The following is a 17,064-nucleotide window of genomic DNA, read 5'->3' on the forward strand; positions in this document are numbered from 1 at the left end:
TGGGGTCCAATCTCTGCCACGACAGGAAGGGTGTCTATACCGCGCAACTGGTAAGGACAACTATGAGTGATCTTTTAGCTGACAGGTACTCAAAATGAGAATGGTGGGAACCCTAAACTGACTGATAAATCCACCCCATCATCCCTAATCTGACAGGTTAAGATGTCTCAACCTAGGCTGGCAACGTAGTTCTGGAACAAAAGGATGATTACTAAGAATCACACCCCAAACTGATAGGTGATTTCCTATCCTTGGGTTCACTCGGTGCTAACTTCTACTCCCATCAGTAGAGACTGAACGTGATTTAGCTAACGGTACATGGACTAAGTAACTGACTTCTGTTGACTGATGGATTAGTACTACTATTTTAGAATTAGCTGAGATCATGAGATTTCCACGGTTTCCTGAGTCACATGCCCAACTAAGTTCTATAGATCATGGCTTGACTAAGATTATCATGATAACATGACATGGATCTAGGCACACAACTATGTAGTTTGGGTACAAGTACCCGCAGGACTCAATGAAAGGAAACTGACACACATGACTGACTTGATCGTAAGAGTAGAGTCCACAATTTACCATATCATGAGTAGGGGATTTCAAACTAAGCATAATTCCCAACATCTTATACATGGAAGGGAAATTCATACAACATGTATATATTTTCAGAGCTTCAATATCATGGTCAATCTATATCACAACAACGCATATCACTCACATGGAATTCATGGTAGATCGTAAAGCATAGAGCATGGACTTGTCATTTAAGCACTATTAAAACATGGGACATGAATTCTATCATCTAGGCATATTATCAAACACTTTGCATGCATTTTTTTAGCTTAAGTGTGTTCATGAATTTCACCATATTAAGCCACATAAGGATTATGGGTTTCCACTAACAAACACATATAATTCATGAAATCACCTTTAGATATCATCTTAAAACTTAAACAACAATCATTAACATGTACATGCTCATATCACAATAAGACAGTCACAAAATAATATTTAAAACATGGTTCTTGAGCTCTATGAATGAAATGGATCCATAGATGAACACTACGCATACCTAACTCAAGATTCTTGATATTTTTGAACTTGAAGGATTTGAAATCCTTTGATTCTTTTGAAGAAGATTGGGTCTTGTTCTTAGAGATGAAAGTTAGAGAGAAACCCTAGTATTTGTTTGTGAAATAATAATGAGCAAAATGGCTGAATTTAGACTCATCTGGGTATATATATAGGCTAGTGGTAAGTGACCAAAATAACCCTATTAAAATGGTTCAGAGTAAACTAAACGTGGGGTGTGACGACCCGACTGACGGTCCGTCAGGAAGTTGATGGTCCATCATTTCAACCGTCATACATGGACTAGAAATGGGTTTCACTGGATAATAGTTGACGGCCTGGATGACGGTCTGTCAAAAATTTGATGGTCTGTCAACTCGTTCGTCAATCCTTATCCAGAACGTGGCCTTACTTCCTTGGATATGATGGTCAAAGTTGCGGTCCATCACTTGTTTGATGGTCCGTCAACTTGGACATTGCATCTGGGCGTTTCGGTCAGTTATGAGTAAAACATCCATAACTTCCTCATCTGGTGTTGGATTTGGACAAAATTGGTATCATTAGAAAGCTAACTCAATTTCCCACGTTATAGAAAGTAGAAATATCAAAAATACCACGAGTAAGAGAATATATTTTTATTTCAAAGCATGTACTAGCATCCTTGAGATGATTTCTAGCTAGGAATAAACATGGGTATTACAAATGGATATTTGGTTATACCAAGATTAACCAACCAAAAAGCAATACAAACCTCTTCCACCTAATTTTTCCAACATCTAATACATAAAAGGAATTAGAAATTGATCTTAGAGTGTGCATGAGTTTAACTTTCTATAATTAATACACACTCTCCACCCTGTAATCAACCTAAGAGGATCAATTCATTTTTTTGATTAGCTACCACAGTCATCCCTTATTTTTTCGATATGTATTGGATAAGACTTACCTATTTGGTATCTGATATTAGGTGCACCACTCCCACATCAAGCCATTTAATTAGCTCCTTCTTTACCACCTTTTACATAGATGGGTCTATCTTTTGTTGATATTTGATAGTGGGTGTACATTCTTCCTCCAAATGAATTTTATAAGTGGAAATGCCTGGAAGAATATCATTGCTATCTGCAATTCTCCACCTTATTTATCTCTAGTAACTTATCAATAGTGAGATAAAGGATTCAACCTACTGCTCCACTAAATTAGCTACAATAATCATTGGAAATATCGTACTCTCTCCCAGGAACACATATCAAAGATGACACAACAACTCTTTCAATTCCAACATAGGCGGTTCTTCAATAGATGGTTTTGCGGGCAATGTTGGCCTATTTTTAGGTCCAAGTACAACTTCTTTGAAGCAAATGAATATGAACTCATTCTGTTCAAAGTACATAATATTTCATCATATGCCTTATTTCTATCACTATCAAAGTTTATCAATATCACTGCCAAAGTCTTAAAAACAAATCTCTCTTCAATAGGTACCACTAGGTTACCCTCATCAACAATATCAATGACTGAAACCACATTTATCTCCTTTAGTTGCTTCATCGACCAATAGTCATCAAAATATACTTCTTCATCATTGATCCTGAATTTTAGCTTATTTCACTTTATATCTAGTAATATTTTCCCAGTGGCTAAAAATGGTGTACCTAGTATTATGGGCACTTCAAAGCCGATTCCACAATCAAGGATTACAAAGTCTACTTGGGAATATGAAATTTTATGCCTTTATTAACACATCATAAAAAATACCAATTGGTCTCTTATCTGAATGGTCCACCATCAACAACCATTTAAATGTCAATTTGGGAGTTCCCAAACCCAATTGATGATAAATCATTAATGACATGAGGTTGATACTCACTCTAAGATTGCAGAGTGATTTAGAGAAGATAAAGGCACCAATAGTACACGGTATAGTAAATGCCCTTGGGTCAAATTTATTTTAAAATAGTGATCGAATGGCAATGGCACTGCAATGATAAAGGTTATCTACTGACTCATAGATTACCGTTCCTTTTTTTGTAACTAGATCCTTCACGAATTTCCCATATCCTTGAATTTGCTCTAAAGTGTCAATCAATAGTATATTTATTCATAACTGCTTCAACCTTGTCATGAACTTACTAAACTTGCCAACTTCTTCCTTCTTCTTTATTCTATGTGGAAATAGAGAAAGTGATCTAAGAATTTTAGTAAGAGGTGTATCCATCTCCTTTCCTTTTTCTTAGCCCAATTCATTATCTACTTTCAATTTAGACAATCGCTCCCCAATAGATATCTTTTCACCTGATTCTTCCAACTTCTCAAACTCAACTGGTTTACTTATCATCACACTATTATCAATCATAACCTCATCACCAGACCTAACATCATCTACCTATGACTAAACCACTAGATATGGTTCTGGTAAAACCTTACCACTCCTTATATTAATAGCCATACTCATTCTATCATTTCTTATATTCTGCATCGTGTCACTTGGTAATGTTCTACTTTTCCTTTAATTAAAGTAGTAGATAGCTGACTCATTTGTTGTTCTAAATACTTAATAGATGTAGAATGAAAATCCACCAACTGTCTCATAATTGATAGATCACTTTTCTTCTCCTTAACACCTACATCATTCTACTCTACCTTTTTAAGTAATTTAGCCTTCATGGCTTTTAGAAACATCTTTCTTGACTCATTAGCAATGTTATAATGGTTCCCCGGTGGCAGATACAATACACTTTGATGAAATTTTCTCTAACAATTTCCTTGATCATGGTCTCTATAACTAGCCTTTTCATAATAATTTTCCCTTTGACAGTTTTAACCTTGATTTCCTTAATCATTAGCCCCAAAACCCCCTTAGTTATTAAAGTAATTAGATTTGGCAGCTCTACTATGAGACCTAACTACCTAGACCTTCTCAATATTTCCCGACAATAAATGTTTGGTGAACAAGTTCATTTGTGTTTTCATATGGGCCATATCCTAGTCATATTCTTCTTCTCATTGGTATTGTTCTTTAGACACCCCATCGAATTAAGTGTTTTTTGCAACCTCAAATTTCCTGGTATGCCAAGATCTACTTATCTTCATCAACCTATCTAAAATTTCAATTGTCTCAGCAAATTTATAATCCATGAAAGCATCACCCCCTGTATTATCCACTATTGGCTTTGTGTTTAAATTCAAAGCCCTATAGAATGTCTTTATCAAGTGCTCATCAGTCAACTTATGATTTGGGAACTAGATCAACTTTTTTTTGAACCTTACCCATGATTCATAAGAGCTTTATTTGTGTAGTTGCCTAAAATTACGAATATGATTCCTCAATTGTAGCATCCTTAAAGATGGAAAAAACTTTCTAGGAAAGATTTTTTTTAGTTGCCTACAGTTTGTTATAGCATCGAGTGGATGCTCAGGCAACCACAAAATTGCCTCTCTAGATAGAGATAATGGGAATAAGCTCAAATGGACAACATTCTTCCTAACACCAGAATAGTCAAAAGACTTACAAATATTGACAAAATTAACCAAGAGCATATTTGGATCTTCACTAGGTAGTCCATCAAACATCCTTTTTAGGTTGACCAACTATATTATCATACTAGTGATATGGAACTTCACCTCAGGAGTTAATGGGGATAGAACAATTACTCTAGTAGAACTAGCACTATCCAAGTCAGTGTCATTATCATCAAAGGTAGATTGAGCCAGAGGCTGTTGGCATCCCATGCCTCATGCTCATTGATTATAATTGGCTGGTGAAACATTTTTAGCATGTAACCTGTTTAAATGAAACCCAACTCATAATCTTATAGGACTTCATCATTCTTAATTTGTACATGATCGGGTGCATCCATATTCTTTTGGTTGAACTGGGTGTCTACCACTACAACCAATCAATTTGACTTTTGTTGTGCTTCTATGTTCTTTCTTAAACTTCTCAAAAGTTCTAAATCATAAGGTAATAGATCCTTACATGATCGGAGAGTTTATGTTATACACAACTAATATCCTGTAAACACAAAAACAATAAATAAAAGTAAAATTAGAAAGATAGACTAAGAGTCAGTTAATACACATAAACTTAATTGACAACTGTATTCCACGATAACGACACCAAAATTTGATATGCCTAAACTACAACTTCCTTAAAAGAGTTTAAGTAGTCGTTGTCAATTATATAACCTAACAAAGGTTGGGGTTAAATCACACAAGGAATAAGGTGCTAATTAAGTTGTATGCAAATTAGTTGACTTTTAATCATAAGCTTCCATAGATTAGGGTGTTTTGTTGTAATATTAATTAAGTAATTATAGTCTATCTGAAAACTAATGTCTTCTTTATAACGTGTTAACAATCAAGAAATATGAAACTATAATTATGTTCATCTTGGTGTTTCAATCACTTTTAAGTGAAAGGGTACGTGAGTTCATACTTATACTAGTGACTATATAGAAATTAAGATCAAATTTGTTGTAATACCTCGTATTTCTCTAGCATAATTTAAACCTCAGTACGTGAGTATTCATACATAAATTTTTTGAAATACTCATTATTCCTCATTTTAGAGCCCACCAAGTTGTAGAAACTTGAAATAGCTTTCCAATAATATAAGATTTGCCTTAATTTGATAAACGAGTAAGAAGTTATGGCAATTTTAAGTTTCAGTCGTAAAGCATCATGATTTGAGCCCATAGCGCGTCACGGAGAAGTGTAAAATCACAATTTTCACTTTCCAGTGAAGCTCCGTAATCATCCCATATCGTGGAGGAGTCCTATTTTACATTTGGCAATTTCCAGTGAGCCAACGCGATGTCACCGCATCGTGGTTAACTTTTGGGTCTTAATTAGTGGGAGACTGTAACACCCCGATTTGCTGAACTAGAATGCTACACGGTGCTCATGACCCCGAGGGACCACAAGCTAACCCATGCCTGATATCTGTACCTGTATACTGCAAATCATGAGGTAATAATGTAGAATACATAGAGCTGTAAGGCCATAAGGTTTAGCTGAACACAATCATGTGGGCGAAAATACCCAAAACAACTAAATCTGAACGTAAATCCGAAAGCCTCTAAACTATCTGAATAAGGAGTTGAAGGAACATGTCTTTAACTAACTCCGTAAAACTGAATCGAAGAAATAAGTAAATGAAACAAATCATATTGTCCTCAGATCAATGAGGACTCACTGTGAATGTTACCACTACTGCTGGGCTGGAGCTCGTGTCTCGGAATCTATGGTGTAACATGAAAAAAAAGCACCATAGCACAAATGCGTCAGTACAACTGGAGTACCGAGTATACGAGGAAGGTAGGCTGAACATGAAGGGTTTCATGGATGAACAACACTGACTAACTAATATGAATGTGGGAGTGCAAACACACATATATAGAAACTGGGACCGTGAATACGTGATAGCATGACCTGTAACTTAAAACATAGTTTATTGATAACTATCATGACCGATACTAAAATTGATAACATGGACGACTATATCTGACAGTCCTGTATATACTAAAATCTAAAGAACGCCCTGAGTTCTTTTATTGAGACTAATACTGAAACTGATAACATGGACGACTGTATCTGACTGTCCTGTATATATTGAAATCTGGAGAATGCCCTATGTTCTTTTACTGAGACTGATACTAAAACTGTGGGAAGTAGTGTTCAACCAACATGCCCCATGTATGCCGTTATGGCTAAGCTGCTATCCAATCTTTGCCCTGACTGGAGGGTTGTCAATACCGCGCCATTGGTAAGGACATCTGTGAGTGACCCTTATCTGGCAGGTACTCAATGAGAATGGTGGGAACCCTAAACTGACAGGTTAAGACACCTCATCAACCCTCAGCTGACGGGTTAAGATATTTCAACCTACGGTGGCTACGTAGTTCTGGAACACAAGGATTGCTACTAACAATCATACCTTGAACTGGCGGGTGAGTTCCCATCCATGGGTTCACTCGTTGCTAACCTATACTCCCATCTGGAGGGACTGGACATGAATAACTGACTGTACATGACTTAATCTTACTAAATTCCATTAACTGGTAGAAAGTTATTGATATTTGACAACTGACTAAGATCATGAGATTTTCCTGAGTCACATAACTGACTGAAGTCTATGGAATCACAGGTTGAGTTCGGATATTGTGAAACATGACATGGATCTAGGCACACAGCTATAGTTTTCAGGTACAAGTACCCCCAGGACTCGATGAAAGGAAACTGACACACATGATTGACTTGATCATAAGAGTAGAGTCCATAATTTATAATATCATAAGTAGGGATCTTATACTATGCATGGTTATCAACAATGTATTGCAAGGAAAGGATTTCATATCACATGGAAGTACTTGCACAATCTTAATATCATGTTCATTGCATAATCATATTGACAACACACACTAATAGCATGGAAGTTCATGTGGATTGCATAGTTATCATGCATCTTGTTCATAAGTAGGATTTGCAAGTAAACATAGAATAATCTCATAAGAATAGTTCATGAGTATTCCAACAACATTTACAAGGCACATTAACAACATAGAAGTCATTGGAACGTAAGGGCATATCATGAATCCTTCACTTAGTCACAATTTAGCTATATTGCATAATTTCTAGTTCCTTAGGCATTTTATCAAACACCTTACATTCACTTCTTAAGCATAGGTGAACTCATCAAATTATACATCATGAACAACCAAATTTACATGTTTCCAACTCATATGATATCATGTATTCACAAAAACATATAAAAATTCCATCTTGGGAATCACCCAATATCAACAACATGATCATTAACACCCAACAATATATAAATCATACTTTTATATTGAAAAAGAGGAAAAAAATCCGTGGATGAATACTACTCATACCTTAGAAGGAAGATTCTTGATGATTGATGGAGTAATTTCCTTGAAATCGGATCTTCAAGCTTAGTTATGCAACCCTAGTTGTTTTTCTCCTTTAGTGCTCTTGGATTAATCAGCTTTGAGATGAAAATAGGGTTGCAGTATGTTTAGAAGATATATATTCGTAGGGTTAAGTTTAGGGACATGTAAGGAGTATTTAAAGACTTAATTACCTTTAAAGTAACTTAAGGTGGAGTGTTTTTGACACCTGGAATTGACTTAGGCGGCGCCCAAGTAATCGCGTATGCTTGGGTTGGGTGGCGCCTAAGGAATCGCCTATGCTTGGGTTAGGCGGCGCCTAACTAATCGCCTATGCTTACTGTCTCTCACGAAAATGGGCATAATTTTTCGCTCGAGTATTGGATTAAGGCAAAATTGTTATCGTTGGAAAGCTAATGTGATTCTCTACAATTTGGTGTGTCTAAATCAGACAAAATACTAAATTAAAATCAAGTTATACTTATTCAAAGATGACCCTTACAAAATCAAACACTAAAACTTGATGGATTCAAAAACTCTTAGCTTGTATTACCTTAAGTGACTCATATGAACATGCTTAATGGATCATAAGCTATCTTATCACTAGGATATTCACTGTATGTCATGTACTTAAGTATGAATCACAGGATTAGAAACATGTGGGGTATTACAATATCTCCACCTTGGAAATATTCGTCCTCGAATGAGAATTTACTGAGAACGGATACAAGATAATAGAACCTGAACTGAACATGAAGAACTGAAACTTGATCTCATAACTGACATGCTAAACATCCTGAACTCGTGCATATCTGATGTACGGACAACTGATATATTAATGCATGACTGAGTATGAAACGGTTAATAGGTACCAAGTTTATACTGGAAACATGAACATAAAACTTAATAAGCTTAAGGAGAACTGTTACCTTGAGCTTGATCTGAATTGGTGGGGAAGAGGTGAGGATACTTCGTATGCATATATACTTTTGCTTCCCAAGTAGCTCCTTTATGAGACTGATTTCGCCAAAGAACCTTGACTAGAGGGACTTTTTTGTTCCTCAATCTACGAGTTTGATAATCTAAGATTTTGACTGGAATCTCTTCATAAGAGAGGCTGTTTTGAATATCGATGCTCTAAATAGGGACAACAACTGCTGGGTCACCTATGCACTTCTTTAGCAAAGAGACATGGAAGAATGGATGGACTGAGGCTAGATCTGAAGGTAACTCAAGCTCATAACCTACCTTGCCAAAGCGATAAAGAATTCTGAAGCGATCGACAAACCGAGGTCTGAGTTTCCCTTTCTTGCCGAACCTCTTTACACCCTTCATGAGAGAGATCTTAAGATAGACATAGTCATTGACCTCGATCTCAAGATCCTTTCTACAAACATCTGCATAGGACTTCTGTCGGCTCTGAGCAGCCCAGAGTCTATCTCTGATCAACTGAACTTTCTCTAAAGCATCGAATACTAAGTCAGGACCTATGACTGAGGCCTTACTAACTTCAAACCAACCAATTGGAGATATACATCTCCTACCATAGAGAGCTTCAAATGGAGCCATCTGAATGCTAGAATGATAGCTATTGTTGTATGCAAATTCAATCAAAGGCAAGTGGTCGTTCCAACTTCCCTTGAAGTCAATTGCACATGCCCTTAGCATATCTTCAAGAGTTTGAATGGTCCTCTCTACTCAACCATCTATCTGAGGATGAAATCCTGTATTGAGATGGACTTGGGTATCGAGACCCTTTTAGAATGCTTTCCAAAAGTGAAAAGTGAATTGGGTACCTTTGTCTGAGATTATAGATAGTGGAACACCATGTAATCTGACTAACTCCTTGGTATAGAGTTTGGCATAATCCTCAATAGAATAAAAAGTACGAACAGGAAGGAAATAAGCTGACTTGGTCATTCTATCTATAATGACCCAGACTGAATCATGCTGATGATGAGTTCTAGGAAAACCTATCACGAAGTCAACAAACTAGGTTTCTGATGCTCAATCTTAACCTGCTGACATGTAGAGCACTTAGTCACAAACTCTACAACATCTCTCTTCATCCCATTCTACCAATAGATCTCCCGCATGTTGCGGTACATCTTAGTGGCCCCTGGATAAATAGATTATCGCGCACCATACACTTCTATAAGAATTCTCTGCCTCAATTCATCTACACCTGGAACACATAGACGACCCTGACAATGAAGAACACCATCTCCCCCTTGGGAGAAAATCTCGACTTTCTGATTCTGAACTGACTCTTTGTGGTTGACAAGGCTAGGATCTCTGTCTTGTTTATCTTTCACCATGGAAACTAGAGATGACTCTGAACTACTATGAACACATACACCACCCTCTGAAGAATCGACTAAGCGAATGCCTAGTCTAGCAAGCTGATAGATCTCCTGAGCCATCTTTTTCTTGCTATCCTCAATGTGAGAAATACTACCCATAGAGAGTCGACTGAGAGCATTGGCCATAATATTGGCCTTGTCGGGATGATAAAGAACACTCATGTCGTAATCCTTCAAGAGCTCTAACTACCTTTTCTGGTGAAGATTGAGATCTTTCTGGGAAAAGACATACTGGAGGCTTTTATGGTCTGTGAAGACATCTACATGAACTCCATAGAGATAATGCCTCCAAATCTTCAAGGAAAAAACTACCGCTGCTAACTCAAGATCATGAGTAGGATAATTCTTCTCATGTGGCTTTAACTATCTGGAGGCGTAGGCTATGACCTTACCATGCTGTATGAGGACACAACCTAAAACCACTCTGGATGCATCACAATAGACTACAAAACCGTTTGAACTATCTGGAATAGCTAAAATTAGAGTGGAGGTGAGTCGAGTCTTCAACTCTTGAAAGCTCTTCTTGCATGAACCTGACCACTAAAACTTAATCTTCTTCTGAGTCAATATGGACATGGGAGATGAAATAGAAGATTGTCTGTAATAGCTAGTCAAGCCCAAGAAACTCCTAATATCTGATCGAGATACGGGTCTGGGCCAGTTTCTTACTACCTTAGTTTTCTGAGGATCTACTCTAATGCCATCACCAGAAAAAATATGGCCAAGGAATGCTACTGATCTTAGCCAAAATTCGCACTTGCTGAACTTAGAGAATAACTGGTGATCCCTAAGAGTCTGAAGAACAATCCTCAGATGGTCTGCATGATCATGCTCTGTGCGAGAATAGACCAGAATATCATCTATAAAGACTATGACAAACATGTCCAAGTACTGCTTGAACACAAGATTCATCAAATCCATAAAAGCTGCAGGGGCATTCGTAAGACCAAATGACATAAATAAAAATTCAAAGTGACCATACCGAGTACGAAAAGCTGTCTTCAAAATGTCACATTCTCTAACTCTGAGTTGATGATAGCCTGATCTGAGGTCTATCTTAGAGAAGTAACTGGCACCCTAAAATTGGTCGAATAGATCATCAATACTGGGAAGAGGATATCTATTCTTGACTATGACCTTGTTGAGTTGATGGTAATCAATACACATCCTGAGAGAACCGTCTTTCTTGCGCACGAATAATACTGGCGTACCCTATAGGGAAATGCTGGGTTTGATGAATCCCTTATCTAAGAGATCCTTCAAATGATCTTTTAGTTCCTGGAGTTCTATTGATGCCATTCTGTATGGTGGAATAGAAATAGGTTGAGTATCCAGAATAAGGTCTATGCCGAAGTTTATTTCCCTTTTGGGAGGAATGCCTAGAAGATCTTTGGGAAAGATATCTGAGTATTCATTAGCAATCGGGACTTTTTTGAGGATGGGATATTCAAAACTAAAATCTTTAACATGCATGAGATGATACACACACCCCTTATAAATTATTTTCCTTGCCCTAAGGTAGGAAATAAGTTAACCCCTGAACGCTAAAATGCTACCTTTCCACTCTAAGACGGGCTCATTCGAGAACTGAAACTGAACTATCCTATTTCTGCAGTCGACTGTGGCATAGCAGGAATGAAGCCAATCTATACCGAGAATGACATCAAAATCAGTCATTTCTAACTCCACTAAATCTGCTGACGTGGATTTCTGAGATATCATAACCGGGCAGTTCCTGTATACCCGCCGGGCTATAATAGTTTTACCCATTGGGGTAGAGACTGAGAAGGGCTCTGCTAGGACTTTAGGAATGATTTCAAAATCGCTTGCTATGTATGGAGTAACAAAAGACAAAGATGCACCTGGGTCTAGCAAAGCATAAAAATGAACATGGAAAATCTGTAACATACCAGTACCGACATCAGGAAAATTTTCCTGATCCTACCAGGACTAAGAGCATAGAGTCTATTTGGGCATTACCTACTAGTAGCACTGGAAATGGCACCCTGCTGGTTTGGGCGACTGGACTGAGCTATAGAATGATTTTACTAACCTTGAAGACTTGATTGCAAACACTCCCTAATCCTATGGCCTGGCTTTCCACAACTAAAATAGACATCACTACCGGCTCTGTAAATGCCCTTGTGGTTCTTACCACAAGTCTGACAAAGGGGATTCATTCGGGCACTGCTAACACTATCCTGAGATTAGAGCCTGGCGCTATATTTCTATTGCCATCTCTGAACTTCAGCATTGGAGCGCTAGCAGAGAAAGAAGTTGGAATGACTGACTTAAAGTGAAACTGTGAACGGTTTCCTCCATCTGACTTAGGGTGAGTAAAGTCAAAATTACCCGACCTTGCTCTCTTTTTTGGCCTCTCCCTAGTCTTAAACTTTTGCTCTTCTACTTGCTGGGCATGGGTCATGAGTCTTGCTACGGTTATATCATTGATCAGCATTGCAAACCTATACTCATTTACCACGCTATCGTTGACCCCTGGCATGAATTTACTCGTTTTAGCTCTATTGTCTGCAACCACATGAGGAGCATACCTTGCTAGCTGAGTAAATCTGAGAGAATACTCCCTAACTGTCATATTCCCCTGCCTGAGTTTGATGAACTAAAGAACTTTGGCTTCCCTCAGTTCTTGGGGAAAGAATCTGTCTAAGAAGGCCATGCTAAATTCTTCCCACTCGATAGGGCCTGTATTATCTAACCTCTCAGACTTCCACTGCTTGTACCAATCATGAACAACATCCTATAACTGGTAGGCGGCTAACTCAGCACTCTAAATAAAAGTAGCACCCATAATGTCAATGACCTTCTAGACTTGGTCAATGAACTCCTGAGGGTCCTCATCAGACTTAGACCCATGGAAAGATGGAGGGTTCATCCGGGTGAAGGCCCGAACCCTAGCTGCTTTGGGAGTGGCCACTGGATTGACCGAAAAGACTGGTGGCCATTTATTCTGTGTGGTAAATACGACTCTAAACTCCGAATAGGAAACATGTTCACCTAAAGGATCTTCGGGCTGAGCAGCTGGCTGTTTTCTTCTCTTTAGGGCCATGGTCTGGAATAAGAGAAGAATGGATTAGACTGAGAGTATAACTTGTGATTATGCTCACTAGCATGACATGAGTAATAAAGAAAGGGGACTGTTCCTAAAACATCTTATAGCTTCCCGCACATAAATGTAGCGCGTAACACACCCATGTACAAGACTCTACTAGATGTGGCTTTCAGACTTCATAGGACTCTATTGAACCTTAGGCTTTGATACCAAGTTTGTAACACTCCGATTTGCTGAACCAGAATGCTACACGTGCTCATGTCCTCGGGGGACCACAAACTAACCCATGTCTGATATCTGTACCTGTATACTGCAAATCATGAGGTAATAATGCAGAATACATGGAACTGTAAGGCCATAAGGTTCATCTGAATACAATCATGTGGGCGAAAATACCCAAAACAACTAAATCTGAACGTAAATCTGAAAGCCTCTAAACTGTCTGAATAAAGAGTTGAAGGAATATTTCTCCTACTAACTCCGTAAAACTAAACTGAAGAAATAAGTAAATGGATCAAATCATATTGTCCTCGAATCAATAAGGACTCACTGTGTCTCTGCGATGGGAATGTTACCGCTACTGCTGGGCTGGAGCTCGTGTCTTGGAACCTATGGTGTAACATAAAAATAAAGCACCATAGCGCAAATACATTAGTACAACTGGAGTACTGAGTATACGAGGAAGGTAGGCTGAACATAAAGGGTTTCATGCATGAACAACACTGACTGACTAATATGAACGTGGGAGTGCAAACACACATATATAGAAACTGGGACCATGAATACGTGATAGCATGACCTGTAAGCTAATATATGATTTACTGATAACTATCATGACTGATACTAAAACTGATAACATGGATGACTGTATCTGACAGTCCTGTATATACTAAAATCTGAAGAATGCCCTGAGTTATTTTACTAAGACTGATACTGAAACTGATAGCATGGACGACTGTATCTGACAGTCCTATATATACTGAAATTTGAAGAACACCCTGAGTTCTTTTATTGAGACTGATACTGAAACTATGAGAAGTAGTGTTTAATCGACATGCCCCACGTATTCCATTATGGCTAAGCTGGGGTCCAGTCTCTGCCCCGATTGGAGGGGTGTCAATACCGCGCCACTGGTAAGGACAGTTGTGAGTGACCCTTATCTGGCGGGTACTCAATGAGAATGGTGGGAACCCTAAACAGATGGGTTAAGCCACCTCATTAAACCTAAGCTGATGGGTTAAGATGTCTTAACCTACGCTGGCTGCGTAGTTCTGGAACACAAGGATTGCTACTAACAATCACACCCTGAATTGGCAGGTGAGTTCCTATCCTTGGGTTCACTAGGTACTAACCCCTACTCCCATCAGGAGGGACTGGACATGAATAACTGTCTGTGCATGAGTTAATCTTACTGAATTCCGTTGACTGGCAGAATATTACTGATATCTGACAACTGACTAAGATCATAAGATTTTCTTTAGTCACATGACTGACTGAAGTCTATGGAATCATAGCTTGAGTTCGGATATCATGAAACATGACATGGATCTAGGCACACAACTATAGTTTTCAGGTACAAGTACTCCTAGGACTCGATGGAAGGAAACTGACATACATGATTGACTTGATCATAAGAGTAGAGTCCATAATTTATAATATCATAAGTAGGGATCTTATACTATGCATGGTTATCAACAATGTATTGCATGGAAAGGATTTCATATCACATGGAAGTACTTGCACAATCTTAATATCATGTTCATTGCATAATCATATTGGCAACACATACTAATAGCATGGAAGTTCATGTGGATTGCATGGTTATCATGCATCTTGTTCATAAGTAGGATTTACAAGGAAACATAGCATAATCTCATAAGAATAGTTCATGAGTTTTCCAACAACATTTACAAGGTACATTAACAATATAGAAGTCATTGAAACATAAAGGCATATCATGAATCCTTCACTTTGTCACAATTTAACTATATTGCATGATTTCTAGTTCCTTAGGCATTTTATCAAACACCTTACATGCACATATTAAGCATAGGTGAATTCATCAAATTATACATCATGAACAACTAAATTGCATGTTTCTAACTCATATGATATCATGAATTGACAAAAACATATAAAAATTCCATCTTGGGAATCACCTAATATCAACAACATGATCATCAACACCCAACAATATAGAAATCATACTTTTATAATGAAAAAGAGGAAAACAAACAAGTATCAACATGGGTATGATCATATCACCACAATCAACCATGCTTTTGTATTTTAAAGATTGATTCTTGAACTTCACAGATGAAAGGAATCCATGGATGAACACTACGCATACCTTAGAAGGAAGATTCTTGATGATTGACGGAGGAATTTCCTTGAAATCGGATCTTCAAGCTTAGTTATGCAACCCTAGTTGTTTTTCTCCTTTAGTGATCTTGGATGGTGAGCTTTGAGATGAAAATAGGGTTGCAGTATGTTTAGAAGATATATATTTCATAGGGTTAAGTTTAGGGACGTGTAAGGAGTATTTAAGGAATTAATTACTTTTAAAATAACTCAAGACAGAATGTTTTTGACACCTGGAATCGACTTAGATGGTGCCCAAGTAATTGCGTATACTTGGGTTGGGCGGCGCCTAATGAATCGCCTATGCTTGGGTTAGGCGGCGCCTAACCAATCGCCTATGCTTACTATCTATCACGAAAATGGGCATGACTTTTCGTTCGGGTATTGGATTAAGGCGAAATTGGTATCGTTAGAAAGCTAATTTGATTCTCTACAATTTGGTGGGTCTAAATCAGCAAAAATACCAAATTAACATTGAGTTACACTCGATAAAAGATGACCCTTGCAAAATCGAACACTAAAACTTGATGGATTCAAAAACTCTTAGCTTGTATTACCTTAAGTGACTCATATGAACATGCTTAATGGATCATAATATCCTATCACTAGGATATTAATTGTAAGTGATGTTCTCAAGTATGAATCACAGGATTAGAAACATGCGGGGTATTACAGAGACCGCGATCCCACCGCATCGCACTAATGGCCAAAATGACACTCATTAATTTCCAGTGGCCTGATGCGATCTTGGCCCATCATGCCAGAGCCAAAAATTGGGGTCTTCTATTTTTAGGCCGAGTTTGTAAATTTATTTAGGGGTATTTGGGTCTTTTTCCATGGCCCTAATTAGCCTAAAACTTGAGATTTAACCCCTATGTGATCTATATTATCATAATTTATTCAATTTCTCTCAAATTGAAGATCCCCTTCCTCAATAACAAAAACCCTAGCTCTCAAATTCAAGGCCAAATATTAAGAACTCTCCATCAATCCTCGCAAATTCATTAACCCAAGTATGTTAGATATTCATCTATGGGTTCCTATCACCTATGGATTCCAAGTACTTGATTTTAATTACGAAGTTATAATATTTTCAAGTTACTTTGATTTTAAATTAAGTATTCAACCTTGAATCTGTATGAACTACGATTCTACACCATGTATAAATGAAATTGTTGTTATTATTCAATTCTCCATATTTTAATGTTATCATTCATTGAGTTGAATCATGATTTATTTCTATTCATGTTGAATTCATGCTATTACTACAAATTTCATAACATTCCAA

This window comes from Capsicum annuum, unplaced genomic scaffold (assembly GCF_002878395.1).
Source record: "Capsicum annuum cultivar UCD-10X-F1 unplaced genomic scaffold, UCD10Xv1.1 ctg5297, whole genome shotgun sequence".
Classification (NCBI taxonomy): domain Eukaryota; kingdom Viridiplantae; phylum Streptophyta; class Magnoliopsida; order Solanales; family Solanaceae; genus Capsicum; species Capsicum annuum.